Here is a 27839-nt window from a genome sequence, read left to right on the forward strand (position 1 = left end):
TTTAACAAAATAGGGGCATTACATGTGGATAAATATTTAATTTCGGTCTTTATCCCCGTTTCTTATTCCCTGCAAAGCCTTTGCATCGAATTATCCGACGAATAAATTCGGCCAGCTGGTAGCAGAGAAATTTCAATTTGTCCCAAACCGCGGTTATATCAAGGGCGAATTGGCAGAGAAATAGAATAAACTGATTGTTTAATATCCAATTCAATGCAATTGTTGAAATCATTGACCTACCGATGTCTGGGATCCTTGAGTCCATTTGATGGAGGTTTTATTTCGGAAATATGTCGTTCGAAATTGAGACACTTTTATTGAAGAACTGCTCTCAAACGTGACCTAATAGGTAAATGGAGTAAGGAAAGAACCGGATAAATAAGACACTCTAAAATCTAATATTTAAATGACATATCGGGGAAGATTGCGTTTAACTCGGTTCGATGTCTGGCCAGATTCCGCATGATAACGGAGGCTCGGACAGTCCTGCAGTCGGAATGAACTTTTGAGGCATTTGCTCTCAATGTGGATAATCAGCGGTTTGATTTCAGACTGTCGAACTGTGTGAGGCTGAAGCGGGCGCAGGAAGGCGAGGAATCCGAGTCTGATCAATACCACACTGACACTCCTCTCTCTCTCACACACACAAACACACCAGAGTGTGGGCTTGTATTCAAGCGCCACAACTGCACAGCAAGAGCCGAAGAACCGACTGAAGTATAAATACATTTTACAGAGTTGCCTCATTCCGTATTCTCCATCTCATTCACGCCTCACTTCCATCCCTGTCGAATCTTGTTTGAGAAAGCACCTTGGGATGTTTTGCTAAACGGCGCTATATCAATGCAAGTTGTTACCTTGCTCAACAGAACCTCCCCTCAATTTGGCAAAGAATATTTCCCATTATTTTAGGGGTTAAGCGTTGGTCTGTTCTTTGAGAAAGCTCATTAACTATGAGGTCAGGGCAAAGGGTGATATATTGGCTCGTATTCAAATGAGGGCACCAGTAAATTATATTTTCAATTTCAGGGTAAATATTAAGTAGCGCCGGTCAGATTTACACTGACCAAATGGGCGAATAGGCGGGTGAATGGAGAAAGCACAGATCCTGCTGCCCTCTCCAACCCATTCGCCCTGTCCCGGCTCTGTCTCCTGCAGCGGATAACAGAGCAAGGCAATGCATGACTCACTTTGAGACAACACAATTGATTCGGAGTGATTGCCCGAACGCGAGACAAGCCGCAGATACAAAGGCCACTCCTCCGTATCTTTCACAATCACAGAAAAACAAGCCTGGCAGAGATCCTGGACAAATGCCGCAGCTCGATGTGCAAGGCAGGAAGAGGAAAGCCAGCGCCAAACACGGGGCAGGGTATCCACACACAACTCGGTCCTCCAGCTCTTTCCTCTCACCCACTGCCAAAACTACAAACATCCCCGTTTTATTAAAGAATTTGTTTTTAAGAGAAGGCTGACAAACACTCAGCAGGTCAGGCTGCAACTGTTTCTCTCTCCACAGATGCTGCCCGACCGACTGAGTGTTTTGAGTATTTTCTGTTCGACTTCCAATAGACAGAATATTTAGTTTCTGAGCCCTCCTATTTTCTTTCTTGTGAGCACCAATATCAGCTACAAAACAGCGGACTCCACACACCAAGGCCTGTTTTCCAAAAACACAAGGGTTTATCTCTGGCACAAACACTTGGGAGAATCAGGCAAAAGGTTTACTTTATCCACCTTCATGTGCAGATTTTTCACACACTTCACCGTCATGAAATATCACCAATGACCCCGGAAACCCTTCAGCCACCCAGGACAGAATGACTTCAGTCGCTAAACACACACGAATGCAACACTCTGGATGGATTATCATTATTGGGGCCCCGTTAACCCCTGGACCCTCAGCCGCTCAGACAATCCATGTCCCAGCGAAGGCACACGGGATGATATTGCCGGGCTACCATGAAAGATAGACAGACATTCACCCCGACACACATGTTCCGACACAAGTTTACATATTTCAATTTGCATTACAAAGCGATTCCAACTGACAGTCCGATGGAGTTCGGATTACATTTTAATATGATCTCCAGTTAATGTTTTTGTTCTGCAAGCAGATGGCCTGTTTGCTTAAAGGGGCTCCAATGCTTTTGCAAAATAAACCTGGCCTTCCATTTCAGCGCTGAAAAGCGCCTGAAAGAGCAAGGCTCATGACACCAGTGTTGATTCGACGCGCTTTCCCGATAAACACGCCCACTGGTGGCCTTGCACATCGACCCCTTTGGTGGCCTTAAAAAAACCCAACTCTTCAATAAGACTAAGTCGGACTTGAGTTTGGGGAGATTCAATGCTGAGATGTGATGAGTTTGGATGAGGGTTTGATCGGGACCGCATACCCTGCATCTGGAACTAGCGATTAACTACTTGTATCCCGCGACAAAGAAACTGTGAATCAGGTGGCCGCACCTTCCATATTGCTGGAAGCAGGCAAGCGGAAGAGCCCAGCAATACTGTACAACACGTAGAATGACAAGGCTTTGATTGAAACGAACACCTTAAGGAGGAACCCCAGCCCCACTCGCCCATCTACACCCAGTGCTGGTCTCGATCAAGTGCTGGACAGAAAGGACCCTCCAAATTCCGAAATTTCATTCCCCTTCCCAGCAGAGCAAGTTCGGGTGTTTTATATCTGTAACGACAGGAAACCGTCCCTTTACAGCCGCCTGCAGTTTCATATGACAGAGCATCATCAAAGTAAAGGGATGGCATCAAAGTGCATCATTCATGGCTTGGGCAAATGACTGAATATTGTTCAGATCCACTCAGAAACTGGCCACTTTCAGCCCATTTGGGACAACGCCGAGCAGCATAAGGTTAAGTGCATAAAGTTCTGAGATTTCTCCGTGCCAAATTACTCACCTTCATGAAAGCAGCTTCTGTGTCGGGTCTCATCAAGACAGTTATGAAGCACAGCTTATCTGGGGCTCTCTCCCAATCTCGCCTGCAAAAGATGAGCAAAGTATGCATGAAGACCAGGGGTTTTTAAACCCATAGAGGCAAATTAGAAACTGTGTCCCTAGAAATTGTGTCTAAATCTACAATTATTCATTGCAATTCGTAAAGACAAAGATATCAGAAGGGACTGGATTGATGCCAGGTGTGACCACTTTTTAAGGCCACAAAGACACCTTACTGGGGTTATATTCTACCCTGTAAAGATCTTGCAGCCTACATCTTGGTCCTAATCTCCAGTGCTTGCTAAACCCCTTTGGCTCTCTGCTTCCCTCCCGGCCTTTGAGCCTCTAAAAACCAGTCCTTTTGACCATTCAGTCATCTGTCCTCTTCCATTACTGGCTGGCATCGATCTTGTCCTCTGATGATAAGTCTTGAACTGTTTTCCACTTGAAGGGAATTATATGAATACAAGCTATTGTTGACCGGCATAGTTGGGTTTTCACCTGACTGAACAGGATGTTGAAGAGACAAAAATTTTATTGTCTGGTTCTATGTCACTTCTGCAAACCCCCCTCCCACCCACCCTTCCCCATGAAGTCGTATCCACTCCCCAATGATAGAAAAGTGATGGTGTAACTCGAGAGTTCAGTCATAATCTGAATGCAGAATGCTGCAAATATTGCAGGCAGTCTCATGCTGCCAGGGCTTCATACCACAGAATATAACTGCAGTATGGTATCAAAGTGCCCTTAAAAAGCAGCATTTCACGAAGTGAAGGAGAAATTTTTGTTGGAAGAAGTGGGCACTCCTGCCTGGACTCTTCAAACATAAAAGCTTTAATGGTCAGAAGCAGTGTGGGGGCTCAGAGTGCAAACTGCGGCCACTCAATATAATGGATGTTGCTGGCTGGGAATTGGGCTCGACATTGACCTGTTGGTAGAGAGAGCCACAGTCCAGAAATGCAAAGCATCTATCTATACCTAGAGGATGCATATAAAACCACTTCTGATGAAAGGTCACAGATCTGAAACGTTAACTCTGGTTCAATCTCTACAGATGCTGCCAGACCTGCTGAGTATTTCCAGCACTTGCTGTTCTTATTGCATAGAATACCCTGTGGGGGAAACTATATAAAGGGGAGGCAGGAAGAAAAGGGGGAAAACTGCACAACCAGCAGAGTAAATCAGACAAAAACATGTCCAAATGAGGGAGGCCCATCCCCCTGTAGAAACCTAGGAGCCACTTATCAGTGTACATAACTGCTTCTTGAATGTCTCCAAAGTTGTTGTCTCCATGATCTGACTCAAAGGATAATTTCAGGTTTTAGTCATTTTGTGTGAAGAAAAGTTTCTGAACACCAGTCCTGAACTTGTCTTTTGCCAGTTTGTGTCCCACTGTCCTGTATTCGGAGTTTGACTTGAACCATGCTTAGGAACAACCACTCCTGTTATCACACAGCATTTTAAATACTTCAAAAGATCACTTCTCAGTCACTCCTTTCATGGCTAATGAGTCCATCTTGTCCCTAAGAGTGGCAGACAGCAGTATTTGGAACCTATTCCTCATAACATTTAATTGAGTGAAGGAAAAAGGGGTAAATAAAAGCAGAAGCATGGTTTTGTTCTGTGTCTATTAAAGATGAATTATGGTGTATGCTGCAGGCTCTGACATGCGTAATTATAATGGTTTAACTCATCACATTCGATGTCTCAAAGCCCTTCACACAATGAATTACTATCTATACAGAAACCAAATCTTGGCTTCATTTAGAATACAAGTGTTGTCAATAGAAAACACAGAGTAATTTCCAATAATAAATGCATTCCACAGTTACCACTGACAAATCTGGATTTTCCACAAAGATTTAAAGCAAACCATCTTTCAAGTGCAAGTCACAACAAACCAGTGCAACTTTCGCTTCCAGTTAAAAGGCACGTTAAAAATACATACTTTGTATGTTGGTGCTGGTTGTGTGAGACTGATCAGAAAACAAACATTTCAAATTTTCAGGTTACAGTAGCATAGTCGTTACTTTACTGGACATGTAATCCAGAAGCTTCAATTAATAATTCTGAGACATGAGTTCAATTCCCACCACGACAGTTGGGGAATTTAAATTCAACTGATTAAATAAATCTGCAATAAAAAGATAGAATCAGTAATGGTGACCAAGAAACTACCAGATTGTTGTTAAAACCCGTCTGGTTCACTGACATTCTTGAGGGAAGGAAATCTGCTGTCTTTACTCACTCTGGCCTATGTCTGGCTCGAGACCCACAACAATGTGGTTGACTCTTAACTGCCCTCTGAAATAGCCCAGCAAGCCACTCAGTTGTATTCAAGAAGATGGCTCACCACCACCCTCTCAAGGGGAATTAGGGATGATTAATAAATGCTGACCTTGCCAGCAACATGCACATCCTGTGAATGAAATTTAAAAAAAAAGTCACTGGTAAACTTCCAGCCTGAGAAATTTGTTCAAGTTGCAGATTCAGATTTTTTTCACAATGCAGAGTTTCACAGCTCAGTCCCAGAGTTCAGTTTTTCTGTGTAAGAGTCAGTCTCTACTTCATAAAATAATTCACTTAATGCAAAGTGGAAAAAAGTGTCTGTTCTTAATAGACGAGGTGACAAGGTCAGAAGCTTACTATACTAGTTATTTTGCACACACAAACAAATCATAATCTCCTGAGCATCACGTGTGGCATATATTAGCTTTCTGAGATTTTACAAGTGCCTATATACAATGCTTAGTGCTCTGGTTTTCAAAGTCGGGTCCCCACGTGGGTCTACAAGGTGTCATGGAAGAGTTTTTTTCTCTCTCTGGTTATAAACTAAAGACTGAGAGCTGTTTTTATATTCTATGGGAACAGTGTGTGAGCTGCAAGCCTGTTTCCTAAGCAACAGCAAAAGAGAGAGGTCACATGCCATACTGTATCAGTTTGACTGTGTGTAAAGACTGGCTAGAACCAGATTGATCTGGCGGACCAGCGAAGCCTACTTGCTGTGTTTTGTCGAAAGAGGAAAAGAACCTGGAAGGAATATTTGTATTGATGGAGGTAGCAAATTTCTTTTTACTTCCAGTCTCTAAGAAGTCTCTGCCTCAGGAGTGACTTTCTGTTGCCTTTCATGTTTCAGGGAGTTCTGGAAAGTCAGTAAAGTTTCTACTGATAGATTGCTAATTCAAAATCTAAATAGACCTGTTGATATACTCCTTGTTGAAAGATATGTGTGATGCCTACTGCAGCCGAATTACCATGAATGCCTATCCATTACAGACTGTTCATCAAACATGCCTGGAGACTTCAAGTGGCATCTGACTATTCAACTCTGGGACACCTCACTGATCTGGGAAAGTAACCCACCAGTTGGTTTATTATTCCTAAGAAACAGCTCTCATTTAAAACATCAATTTAGAATTGGTTAACCATTCATTTTTGAATGTTTATGTATGTGTGCATGAGGGTTAGGAGGAATAATAAGTTATAAAGTCTTTTCAGACAGATTTATCTTAGCATTGATTAAGATTTAGTTCATTCATTCATAAATATTGAATTTGTTGTTGTTTAAAGATACCTGGTTTGGTCTGCTTTATTCTGGGGGTTCATAAAATGTTTAGTTTGGCTAATTTCAGGTAAACTTTAGTAATATGTTGTGACCTGTGGAGTAATGGGACTGAATTGACAGTGCATTACTCCTGCCTCGGTTGTAACAAAGGTCATTATATTTCTACATTTTACAACTTACCAGCATGTTATTTCGGTTCCTGTATACATCAATAAAAAATGATATCTGCAATGATCACACTGCCTCCCTTCAGGTAGCTAACACCACCTATCAGAAGTTAGGGACTCAGGAATTGCATCAATGTTCACGAAAGGGGTTCCCAGATTGTCAGCATTTGAAGAGGGTTCCCAGCAGTGTGTCACATTTACAGGGGTTGTGCACACATAAGAGTTTGGAGGTATGAATAAGTCAGTCAAAGGTGCTATGTGAAGAGTTCCTATTGTGTTCCTTTGAGCAGAGAAGATTAATGGGATATTGAAATGAGGTGTTTTGATAGATTTAATGGGCAGGAATTGTTATCACTGGCAGGCACGTCGATAACCAGAGAAGACAGATTTAAGATAATTGGCAAAAGAACCTGAAGTGAAATGAGGAGAAGCTTTTCTTTTAACGTAGCAAATTGTTATGATCTGGAATGCACTGCCTGAAAGGGTGATGGAAGCAGATAGTAACTGCCAAAAGGGAACTGGGTCTATGCTTGAAAAAAAAACATTTTCAAGGAATAGGAAAACAGCAGAAGAGTGAGACTAATTGGATAGAACTTTCAAAGAGCCACGACAAGCCCGATGGGTCAAATGGCCTCCTTCTGTATGGTAAGATTCTATGATTCGGCATGTGATTCCTCAACTGATAATAAGGAAATGTTTTGGAAACCAGCAGATGCTCAATGAGAACTCAGGGAGATTATTCAATCTATTGACAAGAGTGCGATGCTGTTGTCAATCAAAATATTTAATGGTCACAGATTTTACCATCTTGTTGTGACAATACTCTACACAAAAGCACTTTCATGTGCAATAAGCCATTCTAGTGTTAGCTAATAATCTTCTCACTGCAAAGATAAAGTAAAAGATTTTTTTGAGGGATATAGTTTAACAACACTTGTCCTTTGGATGAAAAGTTAAACCGAAACTGATCCATCTGTTCTGATGGACATTCAAGATCCCACAACACTGTATGAAGAGCAGGGAACTCTCCATGATGACTAACACCATTAGAAACAGGTCGTCTTTATCTCACTGATGTTGGTGGGATCTGTGCGCAAAATTGTTGCCACATCAACCCACAGAAGTCACTGCATTTCAAAGTAATTCTTTGCATGTGAAGAAATGTTGAATTTTTCTGAGAAATAAGGATGCCATTTGTATGCAAGTCTTGCTTTCTTTTAACCTTCACTGAATTATGTATGACTGTAATCTAAAATGCTGCAGTTCAGCAAACATATATTGGGTGACCAGAGCGTCCTGAAATTATTGCAGTGAATAGTCGCACTGTAATTATGAAAAAGTTTTCAAGAATGTTAAATTTATGATAAATCCAAGGTTTCAACACTTCTCTTCAGTTGCAACTTTATTAGCGATATATGACCAAGTGCTGCATCTTGCAAAGTATAGCTGGTAAGAGTTACCTAATAAGCTATATAATTATGCATGGCAGGAGAGAGCTCCGAGCATGCGTTCATATGTGTACTCAGAGCTTCACACCTCAGCAGCTATAACACAAAAAAGACACATTACTCAGGTTATCTGAAAACAAAATGATTCGCTTGAATCCTTCAAATTTCTGCATGAAATAGAACATTTTTAGTTTGATGGGGGAAATTGCTGTTCAGCTGTTACAGTGCTTTACTGGAGATTTACTTGGCTTCTGGAGAAAGCTGAAAAGTAATTTCTAAGATTTTTTTTTCTGAACTAACCTCAGTTTGAGTTGACTTGGCATCAAATCAGGGCACGATAAAGGCACACTCAGCTGCTCAGCCCTCCTCACTTGGATTATGGAGATTGGTGCCAAAGTTGGGAAAGCTGTCCCATAAACCAGTCAAGCAAAAGCCTGACAAAGTCAAACTAACAGAATCATATCTATCAACTAACATCCCAGAGACCTCTATCACCATCTCAAGCTATGCATGTATTGTTGCATGAGCAGGACTGACCCACACGAGGTGGGTGTTACATTGATTTTGTGATGTTCAGTCGGCTGGGAATGGATCTGGGAGTCCTAAACATTTAACTCCAGATCCCAGGGAGTCTCATGGTTTCAGGTTACACACAGGAAAGCTGCTCGTTGATTACCATCTATCACCCTCCATCAGCTTATCATTCATTGCTCTTCCATTTTGAACACCACTTGGAAGAAGCGCTAAAGGCACAAAACAAACTCTGGATGGGGGATTTCAATGTTCATCACTAACAGTAAATTGGCAGTACCACCACTGACCAAGCTTGCTGAGTCCTGAAGGATGTAGCTGCCAGACACAACAGGTGGTGAGAGAACCAACATGAGGGAAGAACCTACTTGGCCTTGTCCTCACCAATCTGCCTGTTGCAGGCGCATCAATCCATGGCAGTATTGATAGTATTGACCACCACACAGTCCTTATCGAGACCTAGCCCCATCTTCAATCTAAGAATGCCCTACATTGTGCTATGTGTCACACCTACTGTTGATAGATTAAGAACAAATCTAGCAGGTCAAACTGGGATGTCAGCATCAACAGAACTGTATAGCAACACAATTTCCAACCTTGCCACCTGTCATATTGCTCACTCCTCCATCATCATCAAGCCAGGTGACCAGCCCTAGTTTAACAAGGAGTATAGAAGAGCATTCTGGGAGCAGTACCAGGCACACTTAAAACTGAGGTGCCAACCTGGTGAAGCTGCAGCACTAGACTAAGTGGAATAATCAGCAATAAAAACAAAAATTACTGGAAATGCTGCATAAGACAAAGCTGAAGTCTATGAAATCACTTTCAGCCAGGGCTGCTGAGTGGATGATCCTCTTCGTCTCCTTCTGATGTTCCCAACAGCACAGAAGTGAGTCTTCAGCCAGTTTGATTTACTGCATGTGAAATAAAGAAATGTCTCAGTGTACTGGGCAAAACAAAGTTAGTCAGCCCTAACTACAGCCCAGCTGTGGTGCAGAAGACCTGTGCTAAACTGTTCCATATATCCACAACACTGGCATCTACCTGACAATGTGGAAAATTGCCAAGGTACATCCTGTCCACAAAAAGTCAGACATATCAAACTCAGTCAATTATCAGCCAAGTGATGAAGGAGTTTTCAACAGTGCTATCAAGTGGCACTGATCTCGACAATGCTTAGTTTGGGTTCCACCAAAACCACTTGGTTCCAGACCTCATTGAAATTTTGATTCAAACATGGACAAAAGAGCTAAATTCTAGAGGTGAGATGAGAGTGACTGCTCTTGACATCAAGCAGCCTTCGTAAAACTAAACTTAATAATGATCAGGGGGAAAACTCCCTCGTGGCTGCAGTCACAACTGGCATAAATGAAGATTGTATGGCTGTTGGAAGCCTATCATCTCAGCACTAGGATACTGCTGCAGGTATTCCTCAAGGTAGTATCCTCAGGCCAATTACCTTCATCTATGATCTTCCTTTCATCATCAGGTCAGAAATGGGCTGTTAACTGATGATTTAACAGTGATCAGCTCCAATTGCAACTCCTCAAAGAATGAAGCAGTCAAAGTTCACATGCACCAAGATCTGGATAAACTTCAGGTTTCAGATGATAAGTTGAAAGCAACATTCATGCCACATGGACTATTACCAACAGGGCGGCACAGTGGCGCAGTGGTTAGCACCGCAGCCTCACAGCTCCAGCGACCCGGGTTTAATTCTGGGTACTGCCTGTGTGGAGTTTGCAAGTTCTCCCTGTGTCTGCGTGGGTTTCCTCCGGGTGCTCTGGTTTCCTCCCACATGGCAAAGACTTGCAGGGTGATAGGTTAATTGGCCATTATAAATTGCCCCCAGTACAGGCAGGTGGTAGGGAAATATAGGGACAGGTGGGGATGTGGTAGGAATATGGAATTAGTGTAGGATTAGTATAAATGGGTGGTTGATGGTCGGCACAGACTCGGTGGGCCGAAGGGCCTGTTTCAGTGCCGTATCTCTAAACTAAACTCAACTAAAAGGTCGAACTACCTCCATATGACATTCACTGACATTATCCTTGTCAAATCTCCCACCAACATTGAAGCTCAACATAAAAATGCCGTTGCTAGAGGAGTCGGTTAGAGGTTGGGTATTCTCACTGAGAGTGGCTTATCTCCTTACTCCCCCAAGCTTCTCCACCACTTAGAAGGCGCAAATCAGGAGTTTGACGGAACATGTTCCATCTGGTTGGCTGCAGTTGCAAGAAACTCAATGTTATCCATGACAAAACACTCTTCTTGACTGACACACCAGCCAACACCTCAAAACAACCTCTATCTCTTTCACTGGAAAACCACAGCTGCAATGTTTACCAACTAGAGGATGCACGTCACCAAGCTTTTTCAGCAGCATTTCCCAAATCCCCAGCCTACACCTTCGAGAAGGAAAAGGGCAGTAGGTGCACGGGAACACCATCACCTCCACATTCCCTTTAAATTAGCACATTGTCTCAACTTTGATAAATTTTAACACCATTCATTTGTTGTTGCTGGGTCATAATGCTGGCTTGCCCTACTGAAAAGTATATTGCGAGTACTTTCACCACCTACAGTGGTTCAAGAAGGCTGTTGACCTCCAACATCAACAGCAACTGGAGACGGGCACTAATTGCCGGCTGCATCCACATCCCGAAGAAGTTTAAAAAAAAAAAAAATTCTGTCATTTTATTGCCTTTCCCTAGTGTTCATATGGTTGGGGCCGATAAGAGATTTTTTTTTTTTATCCGTTCAGGGGATGTAGGCGTCATTGGCTAGGTCAGCATTTATTACCCATGCCTAATTGCCATTGAGACAGTGGTGGTGAGCCGCCTTCTTCAACTGCTGCAGTCCATGTGGGGTAGGATAGACCTGACAGAGGTCTTTAAAATTATGAAGTGGTTGGATAAAGTCAATGCAGAGAAGATGGTTCCACTTTTGAAGGTGTTCAGTCATTAATAAATCCAATAAGGAATTCAGGGGATGCTTCTTTCCCCAGAGACTAGCAAGATTGTGGAACTTGCTGCTACATGGAGTAGTTGAGGTAAATAGCATAGATGCATTGAAGGGGAAGTCAGATAAGTACAGAGGGAGAAAGGTATAGGATATGTCAATGGGGCGAGATGAAGGGATTGGGAGGAGGCTCATAACCATGCCACAGACCTGTTGGGTCGAATGGCCTGTTTCTGTGCTATGTTATTCTTTGTAACCCAGGAAGGTTAAGATTTGCTTTGGACAAATAGCATCAAAATGCTTGCAGTGAGAGCCCCCTGGTGGCAGAATTATCCACGGTATTCTCAAGAGAGTCTGAACCAAAACTGACTTAATTAATGTTAAGCTTGAAATGACACTGGAATGTAAATTGTAATAAATCAGATGGAATTGATTCCTTTCTATGGTTCTCTTGTGCACACTTAATATTTCTGAAGACACAACTTGCATGAATTGAATCTGTTGAAAAGTTTCACAATTTCAGAGAGGTCCTCATTAAGCAGTTTGGATATAATTCATAACAATGTGAACAGAACACAAATAATGGGAGCAGAATATGTGAAATGGCATGATATAGAAAGCAAAAGGCAAAGAAACAGCAGCTTCTGGAACTGAGAATCAATCTTTCCTGGAGAATGATGAATTTAACATTCAAAATAGCCCAGTACTCCAGGAGATACTGCTTTTGAAGTTGAATATTTAGTGGGGTCTTCATGAACTAGCAGTGATAAAGACTGCGATATGGAGATACGCGTATTTGTGGTGATAGATTATATGGCAGCAATCCCATCAAGAGGCAGGGCTCACGAGTTTCAATGTTCTGTTTTACAAATGAGGGAGTGCTGCTGTGTTGAAGATGCCATTCTGTGGGTGAGATGTTAAAATGAGGTCTGATCTTGCCTCCTTCAGGTGGGTATTAACCATTACAGAAATGCAGCAAATGTTTTCACGCAGCTCTTTCTGGGGGCTATTGCATTTCAGATGTCTGCATCTCTGCAAAGCCTGTGTGTGTGGGACAAGGTCGACCTTTAAATAGGGTCAGTCATCATGTCAGGTTGGTAAATAAATTGAGTGCCTGCATGTCCTTTTGAAATGATTATGTGTGGAATCATCTCATCTGTGGTTATAATGGAGAAGTGGCTATCAGGAGGAAAGGTGTTTATTGTGACTATTGGGTAAGCAAAAAGAGCAGCCATTTGAGCACAGAAAGACCCCACCAACAGTATCGAGATGAATTAATGTGATTTAATAAGTCATTGGTAGACTTGATAGACAGAGAAATATTGACCATGACCTCCATGCATTTCAACTAAACCCAAGGGATCTTTAACATCCCACCTGAACAGGTAAATGGAGCCCCAGTTTAACATCGCATGCAACCTTTGACAATACAGTACGTGCTCAGTCACCCCATTTTACATAGCAGTTATATGAAAAGGAAGAATGTGGAGGGTTATGGGTTAGTTATCTCTTCTTTTCAATATCTGAAAAAACTCAACAAATAAAAGTGACTTTTTATGAAGTACTTTTGAAACAAAATTTGTGATATTACTTCTGCACCAATGTAAAAATAATCAGAGAAATTTACAGCATAGAAGGAAGATATTCAGCCCATCGTGTTTGTGCCGGCTGACAAAAGCCATCCAGCCTAATCCTACTTTCTAACTTTGGTCCTTAGCCTTGAAGGTTACAGCACTTCAATTGCAGATTCAAGTACTTTTTAAATGTTATCAGGATTTCTGCCTCGATCACCCTCTCAGGCAGTGAATTCCAGATCGCCACCACCCTCTGGATGAAAAGCTTTCTCCTCAGATTCCCTCTAAACCTCCAACCTCTTACCCTGAATCTATGCTCCATGGTTGTGGACCCCTCAAATACATGAATAGGGCCTTCCTATCCATTCTATCTGGGCCCCTCACTGTTCTTACACCTCAATTAAATCTCCCCTCAACCTCCTCCGTTACAAACAAAACAACCCTATACTCTCCAGTCTTTCCTGATAATTGAAATTCTCCAATCCAGGCAACTTCCTCATTAATCTCCTCTGCACCCTCTCCAGTGTAATCACATGTTTCCTAAAGTGCAGTGACCAGAACTGCATGCAGTACTCCAGCTATGGCCTAACTAGTATTTCATAGTTCCAGAAAACCTCCCTGCTCTTTAATGCTATGTCTTGGCAACTAAAGTGTTCCATAAGCTTTCTTTACCACCTGATCTACCTGTCAAGCCACCTTCAGGGACCTTTAGATCTACACTCCAAGGTCCCACTGTTCCTCGACACTTTGGAGTATCCTACCATTTATTGTGTATTCTCTTGCCTTGTTTGCCTTCCCCAAATGCATTACCTCACACTTCTCCACACTGAACTCTGCGTGCCACTGTTCAGCCCACCATTGCTATCCTACAGCTTTCTTCCTTTCAACCGCACAGGAATTTTGGTATTGTCTACAAAATTCGTAATCATACTCCCTACATTCAAGTCCAAATCATTGACACGTACTGCAAAAAGCAAGGGACCTAGTACTGAGCCCTGTGGAACCCTGCTGGAAACCAGCCTTCCAGTCACAAAAACACCCATTGACCATTACCCTTTGCTTCCTGCCTCTGAGTCAACTTTGGATCCAACTGGTCACTTTGCCTTGGATCCAAAGGGCTTTTTTACTCTCCTGACCAGTCTGCCACGCGGGACCTTATGAAAAGTCTTGCTAAAACCAATATAGACTACATCAAGGGAACTACCCTCACCAACCCTCCTTGTTACCGCTTCAAAAAATTTAATAATTTCAGGCAGACATGACCTTTCCTGAACAAATCATGCTGTCTTTGATGAATCTCTGGCTTTCTAAATGAATATTTATCCTGTCCCTCAGAATTTTTCCAATAATAAATAATAATAAACCTTATCGACCTGTCCGGCTACCTTCAGAGATCTGTGAACATGCACTGCAAGGTCCCTCTGTTCCTCTACGCTTCTCAGTATGCTACCATTTATTGTGTAATTCCCTTGCCTTGTTAGCCTTCCCCAAATGTACTTATTGGTGATAAATTAGTAACCTATTTAAAGTGGAAATGAGAAATCTTTGCTGCAGTGTCACTCTCTGAAGTTATCTGGCGCTGTGCCTTTGTCTACTAGGTTCTCATGTCTCAACGACTTGCAAATAGAATATGGTTTGTCTTGTCTCAGGTATCTTCTTGGTCCTGACCAGAACACAATATCCATTTGTCATTGTTGGTCCTGCCTCTTTCACAGACTCCAGAATCACAGAATCGTTACAGTGCAGAAGTTGGCCATTCGGCCTTTCGTGTCCTGGCTCCCTGAAAGGGCAATTCCCTCAGTTCCATTCCCCTGCCTTCTCTCCATAACCCTCCACATTCTTCCTTTTCATATAACTGCCTAATTCCCTTTTGAATGCTTAAATTGAACCTGTCTCCATCATGTTCTCCGGCAGCACATTCTAGACCTCAATCACTCACTGCGTGAAAAAAATTTTCCTCATGTCACTTTTGCTTCTTTTACCAAATACTTTAAATCTGTGCAATTCTCCATAATACATTGAAGTAAACTGTCAGTAACCTCTAAATGACATACGTGATTTTCATGTCTCAGCATTATTGTTACTCCATTGCAACCTGTGTTCATGAATCATGAATGGTTACGGTTGTAAAAATAACTGTAGTTTCCTGCTGTCAAGTATCTTCAGGAGATTTGTGTAGATAAATTGGGCCAAGACACTGGAGAGACATTAAATCCCACTTTAACTGTTCATTAAGACAGAAATGATGTGGAAAATAACAATTTGACTTGTTTTGATCAGGTGCATCCTTTAATGAGCAATTTGTTTTGTGTTTTAGTGACTGTGTGTTTATCCAGGAACAGGGTTAAATTCGATAAAGAAAATAGAAATCAGCCATAATTGCAGCTTTGTGGGATTAACAAAGAAAAAACGGTGAACGATTCAGGAGTTTTTGCTGCAACTGGAGTTGAAGTTCTTTCTTTGCAAAATAGTGCCAAGACAGAATTTTGATGGACATGCAAAGATACTTCCTCTCATTTGTCATAAGACCTTCTTAGAACCAGTGGTTATGGCCAGGTGAGAAAGGGGTCTAGGGGTTCCCTCTCAGCCTTTGCCTGGTTTGGTCATTACAGGGTTTAACTTTTATAACACCGTGGTTTTAGCTTCCCCTCAGTGAATCCTTGTTTACTGCTCTCTAATTGTAATGGCAAAGAAATCAACCAGACAGTTTTTCTTAGATTTAAACAAGAAAGGTATAAGTTTATTAAAACTCTAATTCGGTTAAAACTACTGGAAACACATGTCGTGACCACGCTAGCATGCATACACGATAAACACACACGGAAATAGAGACAGAGGAGGAGAAAGGTTTAAAGTAATAGCTGGAGTTCAGTTACTAGCTTTTGGGTTTGATGTAAAGTCTTGGTCTGCAGTTGTCTTACAGTTCTCGTTGGGGCCTAGTGCACACCTTCAAACTTGTTTTGTTGCAGAATTCTTATCATTTGAGGTTTGAGTGGCTTCAGTGGATCCCCTGGAACTTCATGAGAGAGAGAGGGAGGGAGAGACCATCCTTCTCTGTTGTCTTCAAATTACAGTCTCTTATCAAACTGTCCTCTCAGCACAATTCAAAACTTCAAGTTGGCTCACAGATTAGTCATGTGACTAACCCCTGATTTGGAACAACCGCTCCTGCTGTTTGTAGATTTCAAAGCTCTCAGTTGAGGTGGGGGGGGAGGGGGGGGGGGGTGTAGTGGTGTAGCGCTGTCTCCTACACAGACAAGATGTGGATCACAGTTGCCCAGACAAATTTTTGTTAATTGAATCAGTGAGCAGTTCCCATTGACTCTTTTTTTTAAACTGTCTTTTAGAATGCAAAACAAGCAGTCATGTTTCCAGCCACTGTCCTTTTAAACCACGCTATTCAGTCCAGTAACAGTTTAAAAATAATGATGAAATTAATATGTCTCATTTTGTCAGGTGTGGTTTTCACGACACCGTTTACATTTTTACTGTTAACAGTCATCGGAGGAAATCTTCTCACTATATCTGCAACATCTCTTGACACACAGCCACAAGTTTCTGCCCTGATTACCCTTAACACTCTATTGCATCAACAGTACATTAGCAATAAGGTGATGGTCTGAAAACATGACTTTGTTAAACATCATAGGAGAGACTGACATCATGCTGAATAGAGCATTTCTGTCAAGGATTTAGGTTGCTTTGGACATCTTTAATGCTGTCAGGATACAAGGGGTTTAAAACCAGCCTCACTCAAAAATAATCAGAATCCAGTTTTACCTGATGTCATTTTTGTAACAATTAGTCAAGTTGTTGTTGGACAATGCCCGAAGGAAGGAGCTGAACAATTCAATTCAAATGCAAACAATTTGCGTCATTTGTTCAAATTGGTGTTTGACAGTTCCTTTTGAATTTAACAGTCATTTAAATTCACAAGGTCCATTGAAGGAATTTATCAACCCATTTTCTTACATCAGGAATTGGAGGTGAATTAGTCAGGCCAGATGTCTTGCTTTAATAAAAGCAAAATACTGCGGATGTTGGAAATCTGAAATAAAAACAATGAAGAAGGGTCACTGACCCGAAACGTTAACTCTGCTTCTCTTTTCACAGATGCTGCCAGACCTGCTGTTCTAGATATCTTGCTTTGTTGGTTTGAAAATGAAAAAAGCACTGCACAAGAAAATTTATTACATCTCAGTTTAGCAGAGGAATGCGAGGCTAGTTATTTTCCTTTACAAAGTGCTAGCTATGCTTAATAACTCTTGTGACTGCTTGTGCTTGTCCACCATCTACAAGGCACAAGTCAGGAGTGTGATGGAATACTCTCCACTTGCCTGGATGGGTACAGCTTCAACAACTCTCAAGAAGTTTGACACCATCCAGGACAAAGCAGCCCGCTTGATTGGCACCCCTTCCACCACCTTCAGCATTCCCTCCCTTCACAGTGGCAGCAGTGTGTACCATCTACAAGATGCACTTCTGCAACTCACCAAGGCTCCTTCGGCAGCACTGCAAGTTCCCCTCCAAGTCACACACCATCCTGACTCCAAACTATATTGCCGTTCCTTCACTGTCACTGGGTCAAAATCCTGGAACTCCCTTCTGAACAGCACTGTGTGTGTACCTACACCCCAAGAACTGCAGCGATTCAAGAGCAAGCTCACCACCACTTTCTCAAGGGTAATTAGGGATGGGCAATAAATGCTGGCCGAGCCAGTGACGCCCACATCCCATGAGCGAATAAAAAAAAACTAATTTATTCTATCGCTGCTTAATAAATTTGTTTTGTAGTTAAAAGCTTATGAGTAAGTTGAGTGTAATGGTTGTTATCCTTGAGTGGAGAAGGCCAAGAAGAGATTCAATTAGCGTTTAAAGTCATGAAGGGTTTAGATAGAGTAAAGGTTTTCAATGGCTAAAGGGGCGATAACCAGAGGGCACAGATTCATAGGGTTCAATGAGGAGTGTAGGAGGCCATGCCAGGAGCAGCACCAGGTATACCTAAAAATGAGGTGTCAACTGGGTGAAGCTGCAACACAGGACTGCTTGCATGCAAAACAGTGGAAGCAGCATGTGATGGACAGAGCTAAGCTATCCTACAACCAATGGATCAGATCAAAGATTTGAAGTCCTGCCACATCCAGTCGTGAATGGTGGCAGATAATTAAACAACTAACAGGAGGAGGTGGCTCCACAAACATCCCCATCTTCAACGATGGGGGAGCCCAGCACATTACTGCAAAAGAAAAGGCTGAAGCATTCGCAACCATATTCAGCCAGAGTGGATGATCAATCTCGGCCACCTCCTGAGGTCCCAGCATCACAGATGCCAGTCTTCAGCCAATCCGATTCACTCCATGTCAAATCAAGAAATGGCTGAAGGCACTGGATACTGGAAAGACTATGGGTCCCAACAATATCCAGGCTGTAGGACTGAAGATTTGTGCTGCAGAACTAGCCAAGAAATATCAAGTGGAAGTTCTGATGAAGGGTCATCGATCTGAATCGTTAACTGTGGTTTCACTCTCCACAGATGCTGCCAGATCTGGTGAGTATTCCAAGCATTTTCTGTTTTTATTCCAGATATTAAGTAGATATTGCTTAGGAAAACCTGAATGAAAACACACAAAAGATAGAAGATGAAGATCGTGGACATTAAGTGACTGCAACCTGAAACAGCTGACTCAGTTGAGGACAAGGGCTAGCTTGTAGCAAGATGCGAACAAAATATGTAATGGCTAACTCTCTTTACTCATATATTCCTAAAGAAATAGGGTACAAATCCAAGCACATCACAGTAAAACTATGTAGTTCCCTCTTGTCAATAAGCACCTCAGGTCCTGTGTCTGCCTGTGGTTAGAGACACAAGGGAGAAATTCAAGTCCACGAGGAGAGCGGGCCAACACTGGTCCCACAATCAACACCATCCGACACATATTTCTGGTCATTCCTTCATTTTCTTTTGTGGCACAGTGCTGTGCAGAAACTGGCTGCTGTATTTATCTCAGTAATAGTAATTCTACTTAAGTTGTAGGAGATCTGGATCAGCTGATAAGCAAGGGTCAGCCCATAGGGCTGGATTTTCCAGCCCTTTGGAGATGGGCTGGAAGACAGGAGAGGTGGCAATATGGCAGGTGAAGGTGAAGGGAGGGGAGCCCGACGTCTTCCAGCCGCCCTGGCCAAGCGAGGCAATTATTTGCCCAATTAAGGTCCACCTCCTGCCCTCGGCCGGCATTTTGCCTGCGTTGGGAGGACCCACCCCACCGTCTGGAGAGGTCAGAAGGGTTAACCCAGCAGGGGTTCCTGGGGGGTAGCCCTCCCTCCTGATGGCCCAGAAAGGGGCCCCCCGGCAGCAATAGGTGCCCTCGGGCCCAAGGCGGTGCCAGTGGAATAACTCATCCCCTGATTGCTTCTTCAAAAAGAAAACTCAGCTGTCTTCGAGGGTGCCTTGGCATTGAGGTGCCCTCTCCTTTGTGATGCAACCTCGGCAGTGACTACCTGAAAAGTGACCACTGCGAGTGGTCATGTTGTCGAAACTGCTGAACCGCTGACCCTCTGATTGGGCTGGCTGATTGGACAGTGGCCAGTTAATTCGCCATCGCCTGCAAAATGCCATCCAGGGTCCCGCTGCCTGTGGAGCGGAGTTCGCTCACACTTTCAGCCCTGGCTGCAGGACTTACATATATTCCCAAGAATTCAGGCCAATGTCAATGCAATTGTTCCCTTCCATTCATAATGTGAAATACACATGAAGGAATATTTTGTCACATTTGACCTTCGTTCGTTGCCTGTTCTCACCTCTCAATGTTCCTTTGGGGCGAAACATCCAAAAGAGAAGGGGAGGTGGCTTTCTCAAACTATGACAACGTTGCTCTTCCTGAGTTGCAAGATGCATTTCAGCCGAGCAGTGGATAGGCCCGGTCAATAATTTGCTTCCCCTCTTCAGGGGAACAACTCAGCAGCACGAGGTGAGTAGCTCAGTGAAATCAGGGAAATCAAATCATGGCACCATGTATATTTTTTGCATTAATTGCAAATCAGTGCACGTTCGGCAGTTCTTCACCTTTCAACAGACAGGATGGCATTCTTGCACAGCCAGCTACACATTTTAATAAGTAGATATATTTTTAGCATTTGTACTGTTTTTGCACTTTCACAGCTCCTGCCTATTCAACCAAGACGATTACTTCTGTCATTACAAAAAAAGCAACTTCTTAGTCACATCACAAAATCATGAACAACAACTTGGATTCATATAGTACTTTTAACCCAGTAAATCATTCCAAAACACTTCACGGGAGCATTATCAAACAGAATTTGACACAGCCACAAAAGCGGATATTAGGACAGTTGGTCAAAAACTTAATCAAAGAAGTGGGGTTTAAAGAGTGTCTTAAAAGGAGGAGAGAGGTGGAGAGATTTTGGGAGGGAATTCCAGAGTTTAGGGCCTCGTCAACTAAAAGCACGGCCACCAATGGCGGAGCGATGGAAACAGGGATGCACAAGAAGCCAGAATTGGAGGAATGCAGAGATATGTGTTGGGTGTGCCAGGGGGTTGGGGGAGGTGGGTGGTGGTGATGTGGTGCTGCTGTTATAGGAATTTCTGCAGATAGGGAGAGGCCAATGAGGGATTTGAAAACAAGAAAGAAAATGTTAAAATTAAGGTGTTGCCATGAACCAATGTAGGTTAGCGAGCACAGGGGTGCTGGGTGACGAGGACCTGGTGCAGGATGAGGGCAGCAGAGTTTTGGATGAGCTCAAGTTTATGGGAAGATGGGAGACAGGCCAGGTGAGAACTGAAATAATCACATCTTGAGGTTACACGACACGGACGGCAATTTCAGCAGCAGATGAGCTGAGGCAGGGATGGAGTTGGGCAAAATTGTGGAGGTGGACACAGGCAGTCTTAATGATGTGACGGACATGTGGTCAGAAGCTCATCTCGGAGTCAAATATGACACCAAGGTTGTGAACAGCCTGACTCAGCCTCAGACAGTTGCCAGGATAAGGCGTGTAATCAGTGGCTGGAGAAGGGAGTTTGTAGCGGGGATTGAAGACAATGGCTTCAGTCTGAGCAATATTTAGTTGGAGGAAATATTTGCTCATTCAGTGCAGGATGTTAGACAAGCAGTCTGACAATCTCAGAGAGGTGTGAAGGAGTCGAGAGATGTGGTGGTAAGGTTGGGCTGGATACTGATGCAGAGTTACATTTTGCCCATCTTAACACATCCATCTGAAAAGAACCTGAAGTTTCTTCCTCCCCACTTCCCTCGCGCAGCACCAATTATTGTTCTATTTTTTTTAAAATGATTCCAGGGTTTTTGCCTCCACTACCTTACTCGAACTCTGAATGCAATGTGACTTGTGCAGTGCTGATATTGCGAAATGCTTATCATGTCTTGCAAAGTGACAGACAGAGATGGTGACTTTGAAATGTGTTGAGGAGTACAAATAGGATCTTAGGATCATCGGAAATAGGAGCAGGAGTTGGCCATTTGGCCCATCGAGCCTGATCAGCCATTCAAACATATCATCAACCTCTACGCCATTTTTCCCCACTATCCCCATATCCCTTGATGTCATTAGTATTCAGAAATCTATCAATTGATGTCTTGAACATGCTCAACGATTGAGCTTCCACAGCCCTCTGAGGTAGGGAATTCCACAGATTCACCACCCTCTGAGGAAAGAAATTCCTCCTAATCGCAGTCTTAATTGGCCTATTCTGAGACTGTTACCCCTTGTTCTAGATTCACCAGCCAGGGGAAACATCCTATCCACATCCACCCTGTCACACCCTGTCAGAATTTTGTAAGTTTCAATGAGATCACCTCTCATTCTTTGAAACTCTGGAGAATACAGACCCAGTTTCCTCAGTCTCTCCTCATAAAACAATCCTGCCATCCCAGGGATTAGTCTGGTGAACCTCTGTTGCACTCCTTCTATGGCAAGTATATCCTTTCTTAGATAAGGAGATTAAACAGTACACAATACTGCAGGTGAGGTCTCGCCAATGCTTTATACAATTGAAGCAATACATCTTTATTCCTGTACTCAAATCCCCTTGCAATGAAGTCCAACATATTTGCCTTCTGAACTGCTTGCAGCACCTGCATACCAGCTTTCGGTGACTCGTGAACAAGGACACCCAAAGTCTCTTTGGACATCAACACCTCCCAATCTCTCACCATTTTAGGTATATTCTGCCTTTCTGTTTTTTTCTACTAAAATGGATCAGTTCACACTTATTCACATTATATTCCATCTGCCATGTTCTTACCCGTTCACTGAGCCTGTCCAAATTCCCTTGAAGCCTCCTTGCATCCTCCTCACAACTTACATTCCCTCCTAGTTTTATGTCATCGGCAAATTTGAAAATGACATCAACTCGAGACTGCCATAGGCAATGCTGCTGTTCGTGTGCATTGAATAAACACATCTAGAATCAGATACATCTCGTGAAGCAGAAAACCGATATACTCGCTATCTGCAAATTCTACACTATTTTAATATAGTGTCCGGAATTTTACCCTCGGCGGATAGGAGTCGTCCACCAACTCAAAAGTCCGTAGCGAGCCCGCCTGGCCGCATTTTGCTGGCTTTAATTGGTGTGAGGTGGGACTTGCACCTCATTGAGGCAGGAAGTCCCGCCTAATGGAGTTGCTGGCCAATCAGCGGGCCAGCAGCTCCACCGGGAGCGGTGGCCACTACTGGGACTGCAACCCAGCTGAAGATGGAAGATGTCGGCGAGCCACGGAGAATGGTTATGTTTCTGGGGCCTCGCCGGGGGCAATCGGTTGGGCCCTTGCAAGGCAAGGGTGGTTGATTGGGGAGACAGGGAGGCGAGTTAGGCGTTGGGAGTGGTTGGGGCATCAGGGTAGCCCTCTGACAGACTTTTAACAGGCGTCTTTTCTCGGGCCTGGGCTGCCCATCAGTCAAGGGTAAAATCCAGTGGAGCAGGTGGAGGCCCTTAAGTGGCCATTAACTGGCCACGTAAGGGCTTTGATTGGCCTGGGATGGGCGGGCCCTGCGTAAAGTGGCGGCAAAAGTGGGAGCGGGTCAGGAAGGGCCTGCCCAAGCCTCATGCCCCATTTTACACTCCCCCCGCCAGCACTCTTCCCCCCCACCCCGACCACCATCCCACTCTTTGGGGAGGTGTGAAATTCCAGCCATTGTCTCTAATTTATAAGATTCCATCCATTTGCTATACCAGAAAGTTCATTACCCTTTCACAGAAATCACACCAACACAGACTGCACAATAAAGGTTACATGTTAAACATATTTTAGGCAATAAGATGCCATTGAAATTAAGGCAAGAATTTAATCTGAGGATGTTCTAATTGCTGTTTGAATGTGTTGCCTGACAACTATTTCCTATTTCTAATCTTGCTTTCCCAATTTTTTAAAAACATGCGTACAGCCTTTGGGTGAAATCATTACACTTTTGCTCATATGCTATTTTCTGGAGTAATTGTTCCGAGTATGGGTTTATTGGCACGGTTGTACCTCATTGAAAGTCATTCTGTGACAACAGTGCAGTGTTCGGCTTGGTATTAACATGGTGGGTTGGGGTATGCTGGGCTGAATCACTGTGCTTGGCAGGGTATTAAACAATATGATGGGTTTTCATGTGGGTGTGTTGACTGGTTCATTTAGGGTTTCCATTGCGTCAGCCTGTAAGAAAGGAGCGTCATAGGAAGACAGGAACATACAGACCTGGAAGAGATTGCTGCAGTCCACCTGGCTGGTCCCAAGGCTCAAAAAACATGTTATAGGTTACTCTGCCTCTCGTGGTTGGAGATCTGAACTCCATTCTATTTCCCCACTTTGTCACATTGATGTCTCACTGATGTTTTACCCCAGCTTTGGGAGAAGACTGCACTGGGCAGCAGCACGAAAATATCTTTCCTCATGTTAACCGAAAAATCGTGCAAACTCCATGTGCTTTCTTGGCAGGTCCACAACTCATTCATTTTGTACCCAGGTTGAAAACGACACTTATTTCCCTGCCACCACCTGCAATCCTCACACCCACCCTCCCACCCTTACTACTCACGCTGCTCGCTTTCGACAAGGTTCAGTACCTTGATTCTCATTCAAGACTCTGGACCACATTCTTTATTCTCACGTTGACAGTGCCAGCTTTTGTTGAGTTGATTTCTTCCATGCTGCATCAATTAGTTCATACAGATCTGTGCAATTTGAAATATTCAATCTGTTGGGCACAAATCATACTTGTTAGTGAATGCTGACTTCTTCCAGAAGGTAGACTTTCAGTCTCAATGACATTGCCGTGTTCTTAAAACATTGCTTCAGCGGTGTCACATTTGTTGGAATATTTTACAAGTACTCAGCTGCATTTTATTGACAGAAATTGAGACAGGGACACTTGCCAATGTAGTTACAAGATGACAGGATGAAAGAGGCTGGAAAGAGTTGCGTGGGCCTTGTCAGGAGTCAATTAGTACATGTTATTTTTAATACCCGAGGATGTCTTGGACAAGGGTATCCAAAGCAAAACTCTCTCCCAACTGCCTTCAAAAGTTAACATAATGCAAAGCAAAAACACAGTTGGATATTGACTCCAGTGTTGCTTGATTACCTGGCTGCCTGTCCAATATTGAGTTTGGAATAAGGCGTTAAACTGAGACCCCGTTTTCTCTCTCAGGTAGATGTAAAAGATCCCACGGTACTATTCAAAAAGGAGTAGGAGAGTTCTCCCCTGTGTCCTGACCAACATATCTAAAATAGATGATATGATCATTTAGCTCAGTGCAGTTTGTTGGAGCTTGCTGTGTACAAATTGGCTGCCACGTTTCCTGCACTTATAACAGTGACTACACTTCATAAAGTGGTTGTAAATTGGTTCTGGGACATCCTGAGGTCACAAAAGGAACTATATCAGTGCAAATCTTTTTTTTCAGCTAACAAGACTGAAGCCATCGTGTTCAACTCTGCCAACTCTGACACCAAAACCAATCCGCTTCGATGGTCAGTCAGGATGAACCCAACTGTGCTTAAACGCTGCCTTCCTTGGAGCGAAGCTTTACAGTCTGTCACCTTGATAGCCTTCTTCCACCTCCAGAACAAAGCTCACTTTGCCCCCGAGGACTCGATTTTGAATTGTCACAAATTTAAAATGATAAGCTCACATGCCTGCACAGGGTAACCCTGCAGAACATTGACCAATACCTCCAAAAGGGTCCAGATTCAAAATGTTAACAATCTTTTCATTTTGCAGGTGCTGAATGACCTGCTGCATGCCACCAGCATGTTGCCTTTTTAATTCAAGTACGCTCATCTGTGGAAACCGTGAATGAAATTTATTTTTGCCCACTTCCATGCAGTATTTGGGGATGCTGGGGTAGGATGCAGGGAAATGCACTTTTAGAAAGTCTTGCAGGAAATCCCAGGAAACTAAGAAATGTCACAATTACACCGAGGCATTTTTGTTGAACTATGCAATTCAAAAGATGGACCATGTTCATTTGGAAGAAATTATTAAAATCAATACCAAACCACAGTGACTATTTCACAGAATTACAAGTCTAGCCTTGGTTTTGAAGCGTTTCTTTATTGGTCTGAATATCCACAACTTGTTGACATGATGTCACAAGGCACTTGAAAAGGTAATCAGAAAAAAATGGGATGCCAAATGAAAGAAAAAACTATCAGGAGGAAAGACCACATGTTGGGTCAAACTGGAGGGTTCTCCGGAGTGCCTAAAATGGAGAGAAAGGTTGAGAGAAAGAATTCCAGAACTTGAGGACGAGACAGCTGAAAGCAAGAAAGATAAGCGAGCCACTAAATAAGAGTGAAGAAAAGAGAGGTGAGCAGGGGTTAAAGCAGTGAAGAGTTGCCAAGCACTTTGTACTGACTCCAACCACAGAATGAAGGTGGCAGGTTGAATGCCTAACTCCCCATCTTCCACCCTCCATACATTTAAGCTCATGCAAAGCTCGGCTGCCTGTGTCCTACCTTGCACCAGCTCCTTTTCACCCATCACTCCCTGTGCTCACTGACCAGTCTGGTAACACATTGATTTTAAAATTCAAATCCCTTGATGGCTCTCCCTATCGCTGCAACTTCCTTCAGCCCTGCAACCCTCTGAGATCTCTGCGCTCATCCAACTGTGGCCTTCTGTATGTCGCATAAAGATCTGAAAGGGTTAATGTTTGAGACAGTGAGAGTAACCCCTCCCACTGCAGGGGTGATGGTGATGTGATAGTCACATAGGTAATAGACTTGGAAGAAGCAATTATGAGAGGTGCTGGCAGAACATGTTTAAGGAGAGTGTATAAAGTTGTGTAAACAGAATAAAGTTAATGTCGAGACCCACCCAGACTCCAAGAATTCTGTCGACAAAACTCGACACAACATCTGAAATGCTATCAACAATATACAATATTGTATGTCCCCAATTTTAACTGCTCCACCATTGGCAGCTGTGCCTTTAGATGCCTGGGCTTCAGCTCTGGAATTCCTTCACGAAACCTCTGCGTCTCTCCTCCTTTAAGTCGCCCCTTAAAACATATCCCATTGACAAAGATTTTGGAAACCTGCCCGAATATCACCTTATTTGGCTCAGTGCCATTTTAAAACATGTGTTCATGAGATGCAGGTCGCACCGGAAAGGCCAGCATTTATTGCCCACCCTTAATGACCCTTGAGAAGGTGGTGGTGAGCCACCTTTTTAAAACCATTGCAGCCAACCTGGGAAAGGTACACCCGCAGTGCTGTGAGGGAGGGAGTTCCAGGATTTTGACCCAGTGACAGTGAAGGAACGGAGGTATAGTTCCAAGTCAGGATGGTGTGTGACTTGGAGGGGAACTTGCAGGTGGTGGTGTTCCCATGCATCTGCTGCCCTTGTCCTTCTAGGTGGTAGAGGTCGCAGGTTTGGAAGGTGCTGTTTAAGGAGCCTTGGTGCGTTGCTGCAGTGCATCTTGTAGATGGTACACACTGCTGGCACTCTGAGTCAGTGGTGGAGGGAGTGAATGTTTGTAGATGGGGTGCCAATCAAGCGGGCTGCTTTGTCCTGGATGGTGTCGAGCTTCTTGAGTATTGTTGGAGCTGCCCCCATCCAGGCAAGTGGAGAGTGTTCCATCACACTCCTGACTTGTGTCTTGTAGATGGTGGACAGGCTTTGGGGAGTCAGGAGATGAGTTACTCGCCGCAGGATTCCTAGCCTCTGACCTGCTCTTAAACCTCAGCATTTATTGTGTTTTACAATACAACTGTGAAGCACCTTCGGGTGTTTGACTCGATTCATGGCTGAACAGAAACACAGGTCTGCGTTGTTCTCTCTCCTGTAGTAACCAGGCTTGGCCACCAGTCGCCACTCAAGCGCCTTGGGCAGGAATCAGGCCACTCGGCCCGAAAGGTTTCTGCTGGCCCTTGTACTCCGAGCGAAGGAGGAAATCGAATCCCACTCAACACACTCGAATTTTACTTGTAAGGCCTTGCATATATTATTTAAAATATCTACATGAAAACTTATTGTGTTTAAGCGTGACAAAACTCCCAGCCGCTAACCTACCACCTCTCCATGAGAGGAATCCGTCGACGCGCTCGGCGGACAGCCCGCAATGCGCGCCGGGATTTGTAGTCCGGTCTGGCCGGCGGGAAAGCCGCCGG

General features: G+C 43.5%; 1 long non-coding RNA gene across 2 annotated transcripts; it reads right to left on the minus strand.

Moving 5' to 3' along the window:
• LOC137357073 (uncharacterized) lies at positions 1–27779 on the minus strand. Of its 2 annotated transcripts, none has more exons than XR_010971128.1 (4): positions 27742–27779; positions 24290–24420; positions 2920–3001; positions 1–342 (listed from the first exon to the last, which is right to left on the minus strand). It is a non-coding gene; the product is annotated as an uncharacterized lncRNA (long non-coding RNA). The 2 variants fall into 2 exon arrangements; XR_010971129.1 differs by lacking the exon at positions 27742–27779 and adding an exon at positions 27451–27586.
• Positions 27780–27839: the final 60 nt, after the last annotated feature.

Source organism: Heterodontus francisci, chromosome 47 (assembly GCF_036365525.1).
Source record: "Heterodontus francisci isolate sHetFra1 chromosome 47, sHetFra1.hap1, whole genome shotgun sequence".
NCBI classification, from domain to species: domain Eukaryota; kingdom Metazoa; phylum Chordata; class Chondrichthyes; order Heterodontiformes; family Heterodontidae; genus Heterodontus; species Heterodontus francisci.